The 11,045-nt window shown below is 42.1% G+C and overlaps 1 protein-coding gene and 1 pseudogene across 1 annotated transcript in view; one reads left to right on the top strand and one right to left on the bottom strand.

Moving 5' to 3' along the window:
- Positions 1 to 11,045, bottom strand: part of FGF9 (fibroblast growth factor 9) — a 66,953-nt gene that overhangs the window by 16,433 nt on the left and 39,475 nt on the right. The gene's annotated exons all lie outside the window — the stretch shown is intronic.
- On the top strand, positions 2,132 to 7,242 carry LOC102877036 (annotated as a pseudogene).

Raw genomic sequence — 11,045 nt, 5'->3', positions numbered from 1 at the left:
ATTCTCCTTCTATCCTCCTTGGTCATTGTCCAACTCTCTGATGCATAACAAGTGATTGCGAAGACCATGGCCTGTATCAGATGCACCTTAGTCTTCAGAAGAACTTTATAAGTAACCAATAAAAAACAAAAGACAGACTTATCTTCTATGCCATTACATATATTTAAATAATCTCTTATTCTTATTTGATACTAGGTCAGTATCTGATAGTTGTTTTCAGATAGGTCAATGATGGAATAGAGAGTTTTATAGAATTAATCTCTGGATGCTCACACTTTGGTTCTTAGTGATAAAATATTTATTGGGATCAATGTATTTATGTTATACACAAAATCCAAAACAACTCTGTAGCCAGCAAGTCAATGCTCAAAACCTGGCTCCATCAGGTTTCTGAGGATGCAAATCTTTACAAGATGAGAGACTGCCTCCTCGCTCTTCTGTGATGTGGCTGGTGGATTTGAACCAATAACCTTCCAACTGGCTGCCCAGCACATAACACATTAGGTTCCTTATGTTCTATCTATGTGTTCCCAAATTGCTTCCATTAAAAAATAAGCTAATGCAAATTGGGAGAGCAAAGAAAAAAATGAACCTATATTCTTAACTGTACGCAGAGGAGGGAAGGAAAAATAAAAAGTACCTTTAAAAAAAAAACCCTAAACACTCTAAAATTTTAGAACTCAGATGTTTTAAAACTCACCACATGTTTCCAATGCAGACAGTTTATAGAGTATTCCACTATAAAGTGATCAATTCTTGTTTTATTGTATTTCCATGTTTTAATTTCTTTTTTTAGATTATTTAACTGTAACTGTTTATGGCATACCTGTCTTTGAACTGTTGGGTTGTATCACTGGGCTTGGGTGGAGAATGTGGATTTAATTCAAAAGTCTACTAAAGCTCATACTTTGGAACAAAATCTGGGGAATGTTAGCAACTATGGAAACCTCTTTTCATTTAAATCATCAAATTCTGACCAGTGGGAAGAAAAATGAAATTAAAACATCAAAACTTTTACCAATCCCATTAAAACCAAAGTATTAGATAATAATGTGAAAGTCACAGCACACTCTATAGAGAATACTTGGGCATACACTCATGTATACACTGATTTAAAATAGTAGGAATTTATAAAATGTATAATCCACATGGGCATTATTATGACCAATTCATATCTATCCCTATTAGAAAAAAATTGGAGTTGTTTCAATATTTAAGTCTTGATAATAGTTCTCATTGAAAACTTGTAATGTGCATGCTGCTATTCACATTAATATATTCTTTCCATATGAATATAGCTATGGTGTAGCTTTTGCCACACCATCCACAGGGTTGCTGAAACTACTTGCATGAACTACTACAACACATAAATCCATGATTAGTGACTATATAAAGACACTGGCTTAATTGTAGTGTTCCTGCACATTTTATAAGCTAATGACTTTGATGTGATCACTCATTCTCATATCTACTGTTTATTATAGTCATGGTATTTAAACCTCCCTTAACCACAATTACTCGTACAGATGTGCTTTTTCTCATTAATAATCTAGAAGGAAAGCTTTAATGGGAGTTGTTGCAAGGATGGGGGTGATTAACTATAATGACTAAAGAACCATTAATAAGAAGCCAGGTCTTTTACTCCTGTCTCCTGGGAGAAGTCCCCAACTAGATGGAAAGTAACAAACACGAGAGACGAGGCAGGCAGGAGGGCACTAGTTCTTAACTATAATCGAAGCTCCAGTTCCGATCTGACCCCCTTGTGCCCTTAACCCTATTTTTCAAAATCTCTTTAAACAACCCACTATCCCAGATGGGCCTGCTTTTATATCCATGATTCTCAACAGCAGAATTATCACTGGAATTGAGGTACAGCTAAACCAGTTGTGTATTGTCAACACAAAATGAAGAAAGGAGGTGAGAAATTCTTCATTCTGTTTCACCAAGACAGGCAGCCAGAAAGTTAGGAATCCCAACCCCCTCTCCACTCTTTCCCCAGCAGACAATAAACACCTTCTCCCTATAAACTGCTCACTTCGATACTTGAGGGGCTCATAGATTGGGGCCCAGTAGGCACACACACAGAGAGGCATGCAAATATGTACACATGCATGTCCTACACTCCCCAGCCATGCATCATGCACTATCAGCCACAGCCCTGAAGACAGAAACCACGGGCTACCCGCTCCTCTACCAGGTGGACGGCCATACTTTACAAATTCAAGGTTGCCTTAGAAGTTGCCTGTCAAGAATGATCATTTGCTTAGCAAATTTTACTAGCTGATAGTTCAAAAAGAGATTTAGAGACATGCTTCCACAGGGGGGAAAGTCTTACTCAAGACACAAACTAATTCAAATTCAAGAATTTTACTCTTCCACAAACAAACCTACAAGGGGTAGGGAGAAGCTCATGTCTATTTCATGATCTTAGAAAAGTTTTTTTAAAAATTACATGTGACATTTATCAAGTAGATTCTATTATCTGGTAAGAGTGGTCATCTGACAACCACATACAGCACACATCAAAGGCATGCAAAAGCTGATACTTCAAGTTCATTATTATCCGCTATGGTTTGAACTGAGTCTCCACTGCAACTGTAAAGTCTAACCCTTATACCTGGAGTTACAGTCCCATCTGAAGATGGGTTTTGTATATTATATTAAAGAGACCAAACATGGAGAGTATGTTTGAAGCCAATCAACCTTGAAGATGTAAAATGAGTAACTTAGGGCAGAAGAGGTAACAGACATGGGAACATAGTTATGCCATGCCACACGAGATCACCCAAGAGTCAAGAACAGGAGTTGCAACGTCACAAGATCTTTCCCCCAGAGTTTTCTCCCAGCGTTGCTTCTTTCAATAGGACTTCTAGCCTCCTAAAACATTAGGAAACATAGTCCTGATTGTTAAAGCCATGCATCTGCAGTAATTGTGTTGTAGTAGCACTTGGTTCCCAGGCATCACTCTGGTAAGAATTAGACAGTGGTAGTTATGGAGGAGAAAACAAAGGCAGAAAGATGAGGTTAAGGAAAAGAAAGGGACGTATGAGGAATCCTACACAGAGACATCAGTCTCCAACTAGCGTGGTGCCACCCTGTCATCTGAAAAGCTGGAAGAGGAGTAACTGAAATGGAAAATTCTGCAAGTAGACTTGCTATGACAGACAAAGAGGGCTGAATTCCAGAGGTGGCTTACAGAAATAAAATCAGATAAATGAAAGATTAATGAATAGGAGGGAGAGTATAAGGCCAAAAAATACGTTGTTAAGGACTAAAATTCACAGATTGCCCTTAGTTAAAAGAATAGCAACCTTGCACACATACAATCTGGTAACCTCTGAACCTCAACGTACTTAACTGTAAAATAAGGGAATTGAACCAGATTTCTAATGTCCCTCCAAGTTTAAGAGTTTATCAATCCTGTCTTGGAAACACTCAGATGTGGAAGCAGCATATATTATCCACAGTAACTTTGGAAGGGTATATTGAATGTTGTTGTTGTTGTTGTTGTTGTTGTTTAATGCCGTTGAGTCGTAGACGACTCATAGCGACCTTATGAACGAACAGCCTAAGCACTGTTCGTACATAGAGTTTCCAGAGGCAAGCCATTTTGGAAGTGGATGCCGCTCCTGCTTCCAGGCTTGATTTAGTCGGGAAGCTCCAGCCAACACTGTCCACCATGGGTGCCCATTACCACGATTGGCACGCCACTGTCACAGGCTTCAGCATCACACCAACCACGAGTTACCTCTGTACAGCAATGCACAGACCAGTGCTATACCACCTAGAAGAATGTTTGACAGGAAGACAATTGGTATATTGAATAGGAAATGAAAAAAAGAAAGAAGGAAAGAAAATGCAGTGAAGTTGGAAAATTGGGAGAGAAACCAAATTAAATGTGCTGCATCAGTGGCCCGTGGCAGAGGGGGCAGGGATGTGGCTTCAAACACAGACCAGCTAATGCTTCCAGAGCAGCCAAGAGGATGTAGTTTCTATTTCAAGGACAGACGGGAAGGGAGGAAGATAGCCGCTTTGGCAGCCTCACTCCTTTCTCCTCCCCAGGAAATCATTAGGATTATAAACTCCCTGTGGGGTCTTATACTGCTTCCTTTGGATTTGGGGGCTGCTTCAGCCCTCTTCTTAGCATCGGCCTCCATAAATGCTGCTTATTAATGCACTGTCTGCTGGACCAATAAACCCTACATCACAAACTTCCCAAGGAGAGCTCACGCCGAAGGCAAATCAAATCCCATCCGTCCACGCAAAGTTGACACTGCTGCAGAGTCCTGGAGTCTGAGGGGAAAGGTGGGCCATGTATAAAAGGCAGACAGATGCACCAGCAGAGAAAAATAACATCAGGACTCCCTCATCTGCATTTGGTGTTCCCATCTGACTTGAATTTTGCAAACACTCCGAGCCAATACCTCTTCTGCCCCAACACCCACAGAGAAATTCTAAGGAAATTCAAAGAAATTCTAAGGAAAACTGCCCTGGAATGAATTGGTCTCTGGTGTTTCTTTCAACCACTTGGGTCTCCAAATCCATCAGGGCCTGTTTTCTCCACTGTACCATTAATGGGCCCAACTTCCCCAGGAAGCAACCGTTGACACTATCTTTCCTTTCCTGCTCTTACTCCAATGTATTCTTGCATGGAGCTCCTCACTCTTTGAGTTCAATCATTTACTTCAAATACTAATCATTATAATTCTTTAGGATGCGAAAGCTATGTGCTGGAAGGCATCTGATGGTATAGTGGGTTATGTGTCTGGCTGCTAACCAGAAGTCTGGTTGTTAAAATCCATCAGTCACTCCTTGGAAGAAAAAAGATAATCTGCTCCGACCAAGATTTACAGTCTTGGAAACCCATGCATCAGAACCAACTCAATAGCAGTAAGTTGGGCTTGGGGTTGTGTTTGTGTATATTTTTTAAAACAAGATGCCTTAATGCTTACAAAACAGACACTAGTGAATTCACCAATACATGAAACTTTTCAGTAATAATAACCACAAAATAAATTCCTAATAAAAGAAATATCTAACTATGCCATTGCCCTTTCAATTACTTACTATGCATGTGAAAGTTGGACAGTGACTAAGGATGTCCAAGGAAAATAGAGCTGAGACACAAACACCAATGATCATAGCAGTGTTATTCAAAATAGCAAGAAAATGGTAACAACCCAAATGTCCACCAACAGATGAACAGATTGAGAAACTGTGGTACATTCACACAATGGAATATGATGGAGCAACAATTTCATAAAATGTTATATAACAAGGGAGAGGCTAGGGAGGATTACACTGAATGAACTCCGTCTCATAGGGACAAATACTGCATAACAACATTATTATAAAAATAGAAGGCTAACTATTAAGATGTAGCTAAACGTTCAAAGGGAAGGGGCAGTAACGGGGAAGGAAAGGGGGAAATCATGGGATGACAGTCCTTGAGGGATAGAGGGAGGGGAATAAAGAAATTAGGATAGATCTAATGAGGACTTGAAAAGACAGGGTGACAGTGGGCACAGACCAATGGTGATTAGTTTTATAAAACACCATGAATGAGAATGACTATACGAAACACAATGTGAATGAAGGAATGTATGAAACACAATATACATGAATGAAACACATGTATATGAATTTTATATGCAAACCAACATAAAATTTTTAAAAATTAAATCAATAAGGATGACATAAGAAAAATCAATGCCTCTGAGTTATGGTATTGGAAGAGAGTACTGAATATTCCACAGACTGACTGTCAAAAGAACAAATAGGTCTGTCTTGGAGGAAGTGGAGCCAGAGTGTGCCTTAGAGTCAGAGGTGGTGAAATTTCATCTCATGTCCTGTGGACATGCTGTCAGGAAGGGCTAGTTCTTGGAACAAGACATCCTGCTGGGAAAGGAAGAGATTCAGAGAATGAGAGGGAGACTCCCAAGGGGATGGACTGACACAGTGACTGTAACAGTGGGCTTGCACATACCAGCAATGGTGAGGAGGGCACAGGAGAGGTCAAGGCTCTGACATGTCGTTCAAAGGGTCATTAGGAGTCGTAGGCAACTTGATGGCACCTAATAACAACTACTTGATAGAATAAAAATAATGAACTGAATATGAGAAGATGTAATCTTGATAATCAGTCTTTATGGTTAACATTGTGAACTATAATTCCACAAATGCCATATTTTGCTAAGAAGACACATATCTATCTCCTTTCAGAGACTATGTTATAAATCTCATTTCACATTTCAAATTTTCAGGAAATAAAATGTCAAATAAATGTGCATTTCACATAAACTGAGAAATATGCTGTGCCACACTAGAACATTCTCATTACCACCCATTGCAATCTACACGCAACACTCAGGGCACTAACATTTACGGAGCAGCCATTGTGCTGTTGCCCTTAAGTTGTCACTGTTGGGAGGTGCTATCAAATCAAACTCAACTCATTGCGACCCTATAAACAAGAGGCCTGAACCCTGTCCTCTCCTACAGCAACCTCATCATCTCGGATACATATCTGACATCTGCACTGTGTCAATCCACCTCACTGAGGGTCTTTCTCTAGACACTTTCTCCTCAGTCCTCACATTGTTGCCATGAATGGTTAACATCAGCCCTTTTCTACAGTCAGGGATCAGGGATTTATTAAGTATCCAATTTCACAAGTCAAAGTTAGAGTGAGAGCTGTACTTTATCCCAAGTTCTAAACCACTCAGAATAAAAGTATAAAATAGAATGTTTCATCGGAGCACAACAAATGAAAAATCAGCTTCAGGTCTGAGTGGTTGCTCTCAAAATAGGGAAGTTCATGAAACCAAGGAAGGTGTTGTTGGTCCTGGCCGGACGCAAAGCTGTCATCATCAAGAACATTGATGACTGGCACCTCAGACACCCCACCCCCCACCCCAGCCACACTCTTGAAGCTGCAATTGATTGCTATCCCTGAAAAGTGACAGCTGCCATGAGCAAGAAGAAGATTGCCAAGAGGTCAAAGATCAAGTCCTTCATGAAAGTTTATAACTACAATCACCTCATGCCCACAGGGTACTCTGTGGATATCCCCTGGACAAAACGACTGTCAACAAGGATGTCTTCAGAGACCCTGCTCTTAAATGCAAGGTGAGGTGGGAGGCCAAAATCAACTTTGAGGAGAGGTACAAGACAGGCAAAAACAAGTGGTTCTTCAAAAAGCTGAGATTTTTAAATCTCCTGTTTTATTATTGCTGTTTTTAAGTGCTGTCCAGTCGTAGACGACTCTTAGCGACCCTATGGATGAAAGAACACTTGCATAACTTTCATCATTTCTCCAAGATAATAGAGTTTCTGGAGGCAAGCTATTTCAGAAGTGGATGCCACTCCTGCTTCCAAGCTTCTTTTACTCAGGGAGCTCCACCAAACACCATGGGTAACCATTATCGCATTTGACACATCAGTGTCATAGTGTTCAGCATCACAGCAACCACAAGTTACCTCTGTACAGCAGCTGGACAGACCAGGGCTATACCACTTAAGAGAATGTCTGACCAAAATCAATTAAAACCAGGCATTAAAAGATAACCCCAAAAAAATCAGCTTCAAAGAGAAATAAAAAAACCCCAAGCCCAAGCCAAGTTAATACAATTAAGGAAGAAGGTGTGTGAAACAGAGCAATTCCTGTGGGAAAGAAAGAGTGAGAGGGAGGAATGAGGGATGAGAGAGGAGGAGGAGAGGAGAGGGAGGGCCAGAGGCAAGAGGAAAGGCTGGGAGGAAGGTGGGAAGACCACCAGTCAGGAGAATAGAAAGGAACCCAGAGTTGAATCTCCTAGCAAATTATATAAGAACACCGATACAGGGGGGATCCAAGATGGTGGTGAGGCAGAGATAGCATGGTGAGCTGCGGGAGCAGCGAACCACTTAAAGCAGGGCTATTATGACCTTCTACAGACTTCAGCTTATTGATAATTGAACATTTAAACAGTTGATGACTGGCCCTCAGTGAAGATCAAGGCTCAACAACAGGAATTCTAAGATTCCCAAGGAGGAATGAGTGTGCTTCCTTTCCTATATGTAACCTTAACACTGAGTTTTACTCCAGAATTGACCCTGAACCCAGTGCCAGTGACAAAAAGGAAATACAACTGACAGCTAAGGAAGCAAAGGAGGACGGAGTCTCTGGGTTCAACCAGCCATCCCCACTGGACCCACCTGGGAAAACACTTTGCAGTCCAGAGGGGAGCAAATGACAGGAAAATATCTTCTAACAGAGCAAGGAGGCAAGCAGCTTTAACCCAAGACCACCAGTAAGGTGATAAAGCATCCTTCCGTCCCCCCTTTACATCTACGCCCTTGTTCAGCTTGAAGAAGCCAGAGAGTCAGCATCCAATTCCCAAATCAATAAGACAGTTGGTTTAATTACCATTGGAAAATGCTTGCCATTCCTCTATAGCATCTGGTCCCCACTGGACCCTCATCATTTCCTTCACCTGCTCCCCCCACTGACCAAACTGTGCAGCTCTGCAACTGCATCCTGGCCCATCCTCACCCTTCTGCCCCCAACCCTCACCTCCTTGTACCCCCAATATGTTTTTCCCAATTAAAAAAAAGGGGGGGGGGGAAGAACACCGATACAACACAGACATTTAAAAGGCAAAAATAGCCCCTTGCTGTAGTAAAGCAACCACATTTGCACCATAGGGAGAATCATGTGGCTGATATGACCTTGAACATCTGTTCTTTGAAGATGCATTAAGCTGAGGGCACCTCATTACAAAGGAGACAGGCTGCCATGGAGAGTGAAGAATTACTACAAGGAGATGGGGGGCGGGAGTGAAGGAGCACATCAGCGTAGGTCAGGATCTTGCATCTGCAGAGACTCAAAGAAGGCAGCTCCCTGTGGGTCTCTACTTAACATTCTGACCCTTCCTTCCTTGGGGTGATGCCCTGTGTAATGGGGGGCTGTCAGGGTGACAGACCCTTCTCAGCCAGTTGTCACAGTGCTGCCAGGGCACAACAGGTCAGCAGGCTGACAAATGACACTTGTGTTCTAGTGTGAGCCAGTCCCAGGCAGGGGCAGAGTGGCTGGGCGTCTGCTGGGATGGCATTGTGGTTTCCACTTCACCCCCGGGGGACAATTTTTCTAGGGCGATTCAAGGACACTTTGCAGGCCAGGACACAGCACATCCCAACAGCATGACCTGACAGCCTAGTGGTGCTGATTGAGAAAGGAACCTCCAGTCACAAAGCAGGGGCAAGCCTGTGCCAGGGATTGAGGGAAGGCCAAGAGAACAGACCAACTCAGCACAAACAGTTGCCAGGTTTCCATAGCATTCCAGCCCTTCTTTCTCTATGGAGGACATCTTATTTTCCTCGATCCATCCCAGCCACATCTCTTCTGGGACAATCCTGGCATTTTCTCTTTGAATGATGGTCCCTTCTCCCAATCAATTCTCAAGTATAATCAATTATTATAATAATTCTCACAACAAATCAGAGATCATGGTTTATGTCTCTCTCTCTTCCAATAAAGTTTCAAGTTCTTCCTCATTCCATTCCAAAAGGAAAAACTGTTTATGTCTGTTATCTCTAGAGCCTCCTAAAGTACCAGTCACACATTGTAGAAGGCTGACCTCGGCCATGAAAGCAAGAGTGTATGTGAGAAGGAGACTACATGATAGGTATGAGTGAGTGTGTGTGAGTGTGGGGGGACGGGGAGGGTGGTGAGAGAGGGTCTGCTATTTCAGTGAATGAATAAAAGTGTGGGCATGGGTGTGAATGAAAGAATATGTATTGTGAGTACACGCATGCACACACAATGCATGGAAGTGTGCATGCCGAAGTGCGTGAGTATGAGACTTGTGTATGTGTATGAGGGAATGTGAGTATGTGAGAGTTAGTATGTGAGTATGTGAGGAATGAGTGAATGTGGGAGTGAGAGAAAGCAAATGAGTATATAAACAAGAGCGTGCGAGGGTGGGAGAGTGCATGCTAGTGAAAGTCTGAGCTGGAGTTCTGGGGAAATGAATATCATGTGGGTAAGTGTGTAAAGGAAGAAGTGTGTGAGTGAAAGAGTGAATGGGTGACAGCCTGACAGGAGGGCGCTTTCAACGCAGGACCAACTCTGATCTGAAGCCAGCTTGGTGGTAAGTGTTCAGCAGCAGCAGGAAGAGCTTGGAATCAGTGAGTAAGGGCTTCTTGACACTATTTTCCTGGGTGCTACTAATGACCCCCCAACTTACAAATGAATTGGCTTTCATGGGTGTGCAGCATGGCTCTAGCCCAGGGAAGCCAGAGTCAGCTGTTAAGAATTCCACGACTCGATTCATGCACTGAGTGCTGTCAGTAACTGACTAAATAAAATACCCACCACACAGACAAATGTTCGAATTATTTTAACAGCTGCTCTTGGAAAAATAAAATTAAGTATGAGCAACTCACTGGAATTTTTGTCCTAATACCTTTTTTTTTTAATCAAAACACACAAGCACAATTACTATCCCATAGCACACAATATCTATCACTGTGCCCTAGCACTTTATCAGAAAGGAAACTTTCCACTCAAAGTAATCAGAAACCACTGGTCTACACAGCAGCTCTTCTAGAGTTGAATGTAGTTACTGTGAAGTGCCATCTCATAACCGACTCCACGTGTAACAGAACTTTGTCCAGCCTTGCAGCACCCTCACACATGTGCCCATGTTTGACACTCACTGAGGGTCCTCTCTTTCCCTGGCCCTTTATTTTAGCGAGCACGACAACCTTCCCCAGGGACTGGCTCCCAAGAAGATGCCCAAAGCCCATGAGATGGAGCCTTGCCCTCCTTCCTGCTAAGGAACACTGTGGTACCTGCCTTCTAAGATAGACTTGTTCATTCTTCTGAGAGCCTATATGATATTCTTTGCTAAGACCAAATGATTCTAGTTTTCTTCAGTCTTTTTATTCATTGTCCAACTGAACTTTAGCCCTCGAAGTAGGAGGGGTGGTGAAATAATGGGAAAGGTTTAATGGGGACTTGAAAAGATGGGGGTGATAATAGGATAGAGCAATGGTAATTATTTAAA

Source organism: Elephantulus edwardii, unplaced genomic scaffold, assembly GCF_000299155.1.
Source record: "Elephantulus edwardii isolate Elephantulus edwardi_28Jun2011 unplaced genomic scaffold, EleEdw1.0 scaffold00135, whole genome shotgun sequence".
In the NCBI taxonomy this organism is placed as follows: domain Eukaryota; kingdom Metazoa; phylum Chordata; class Mammalia; order Macroscelidea; family Macroscelididae; genus Elephantulus; species Elephantulus edwardii.
The sequence above is the reverse complement of the archived record's forward strand: the minus strand, read 5'-3'. Positions and strand labels throughout refer to the sequence as shown.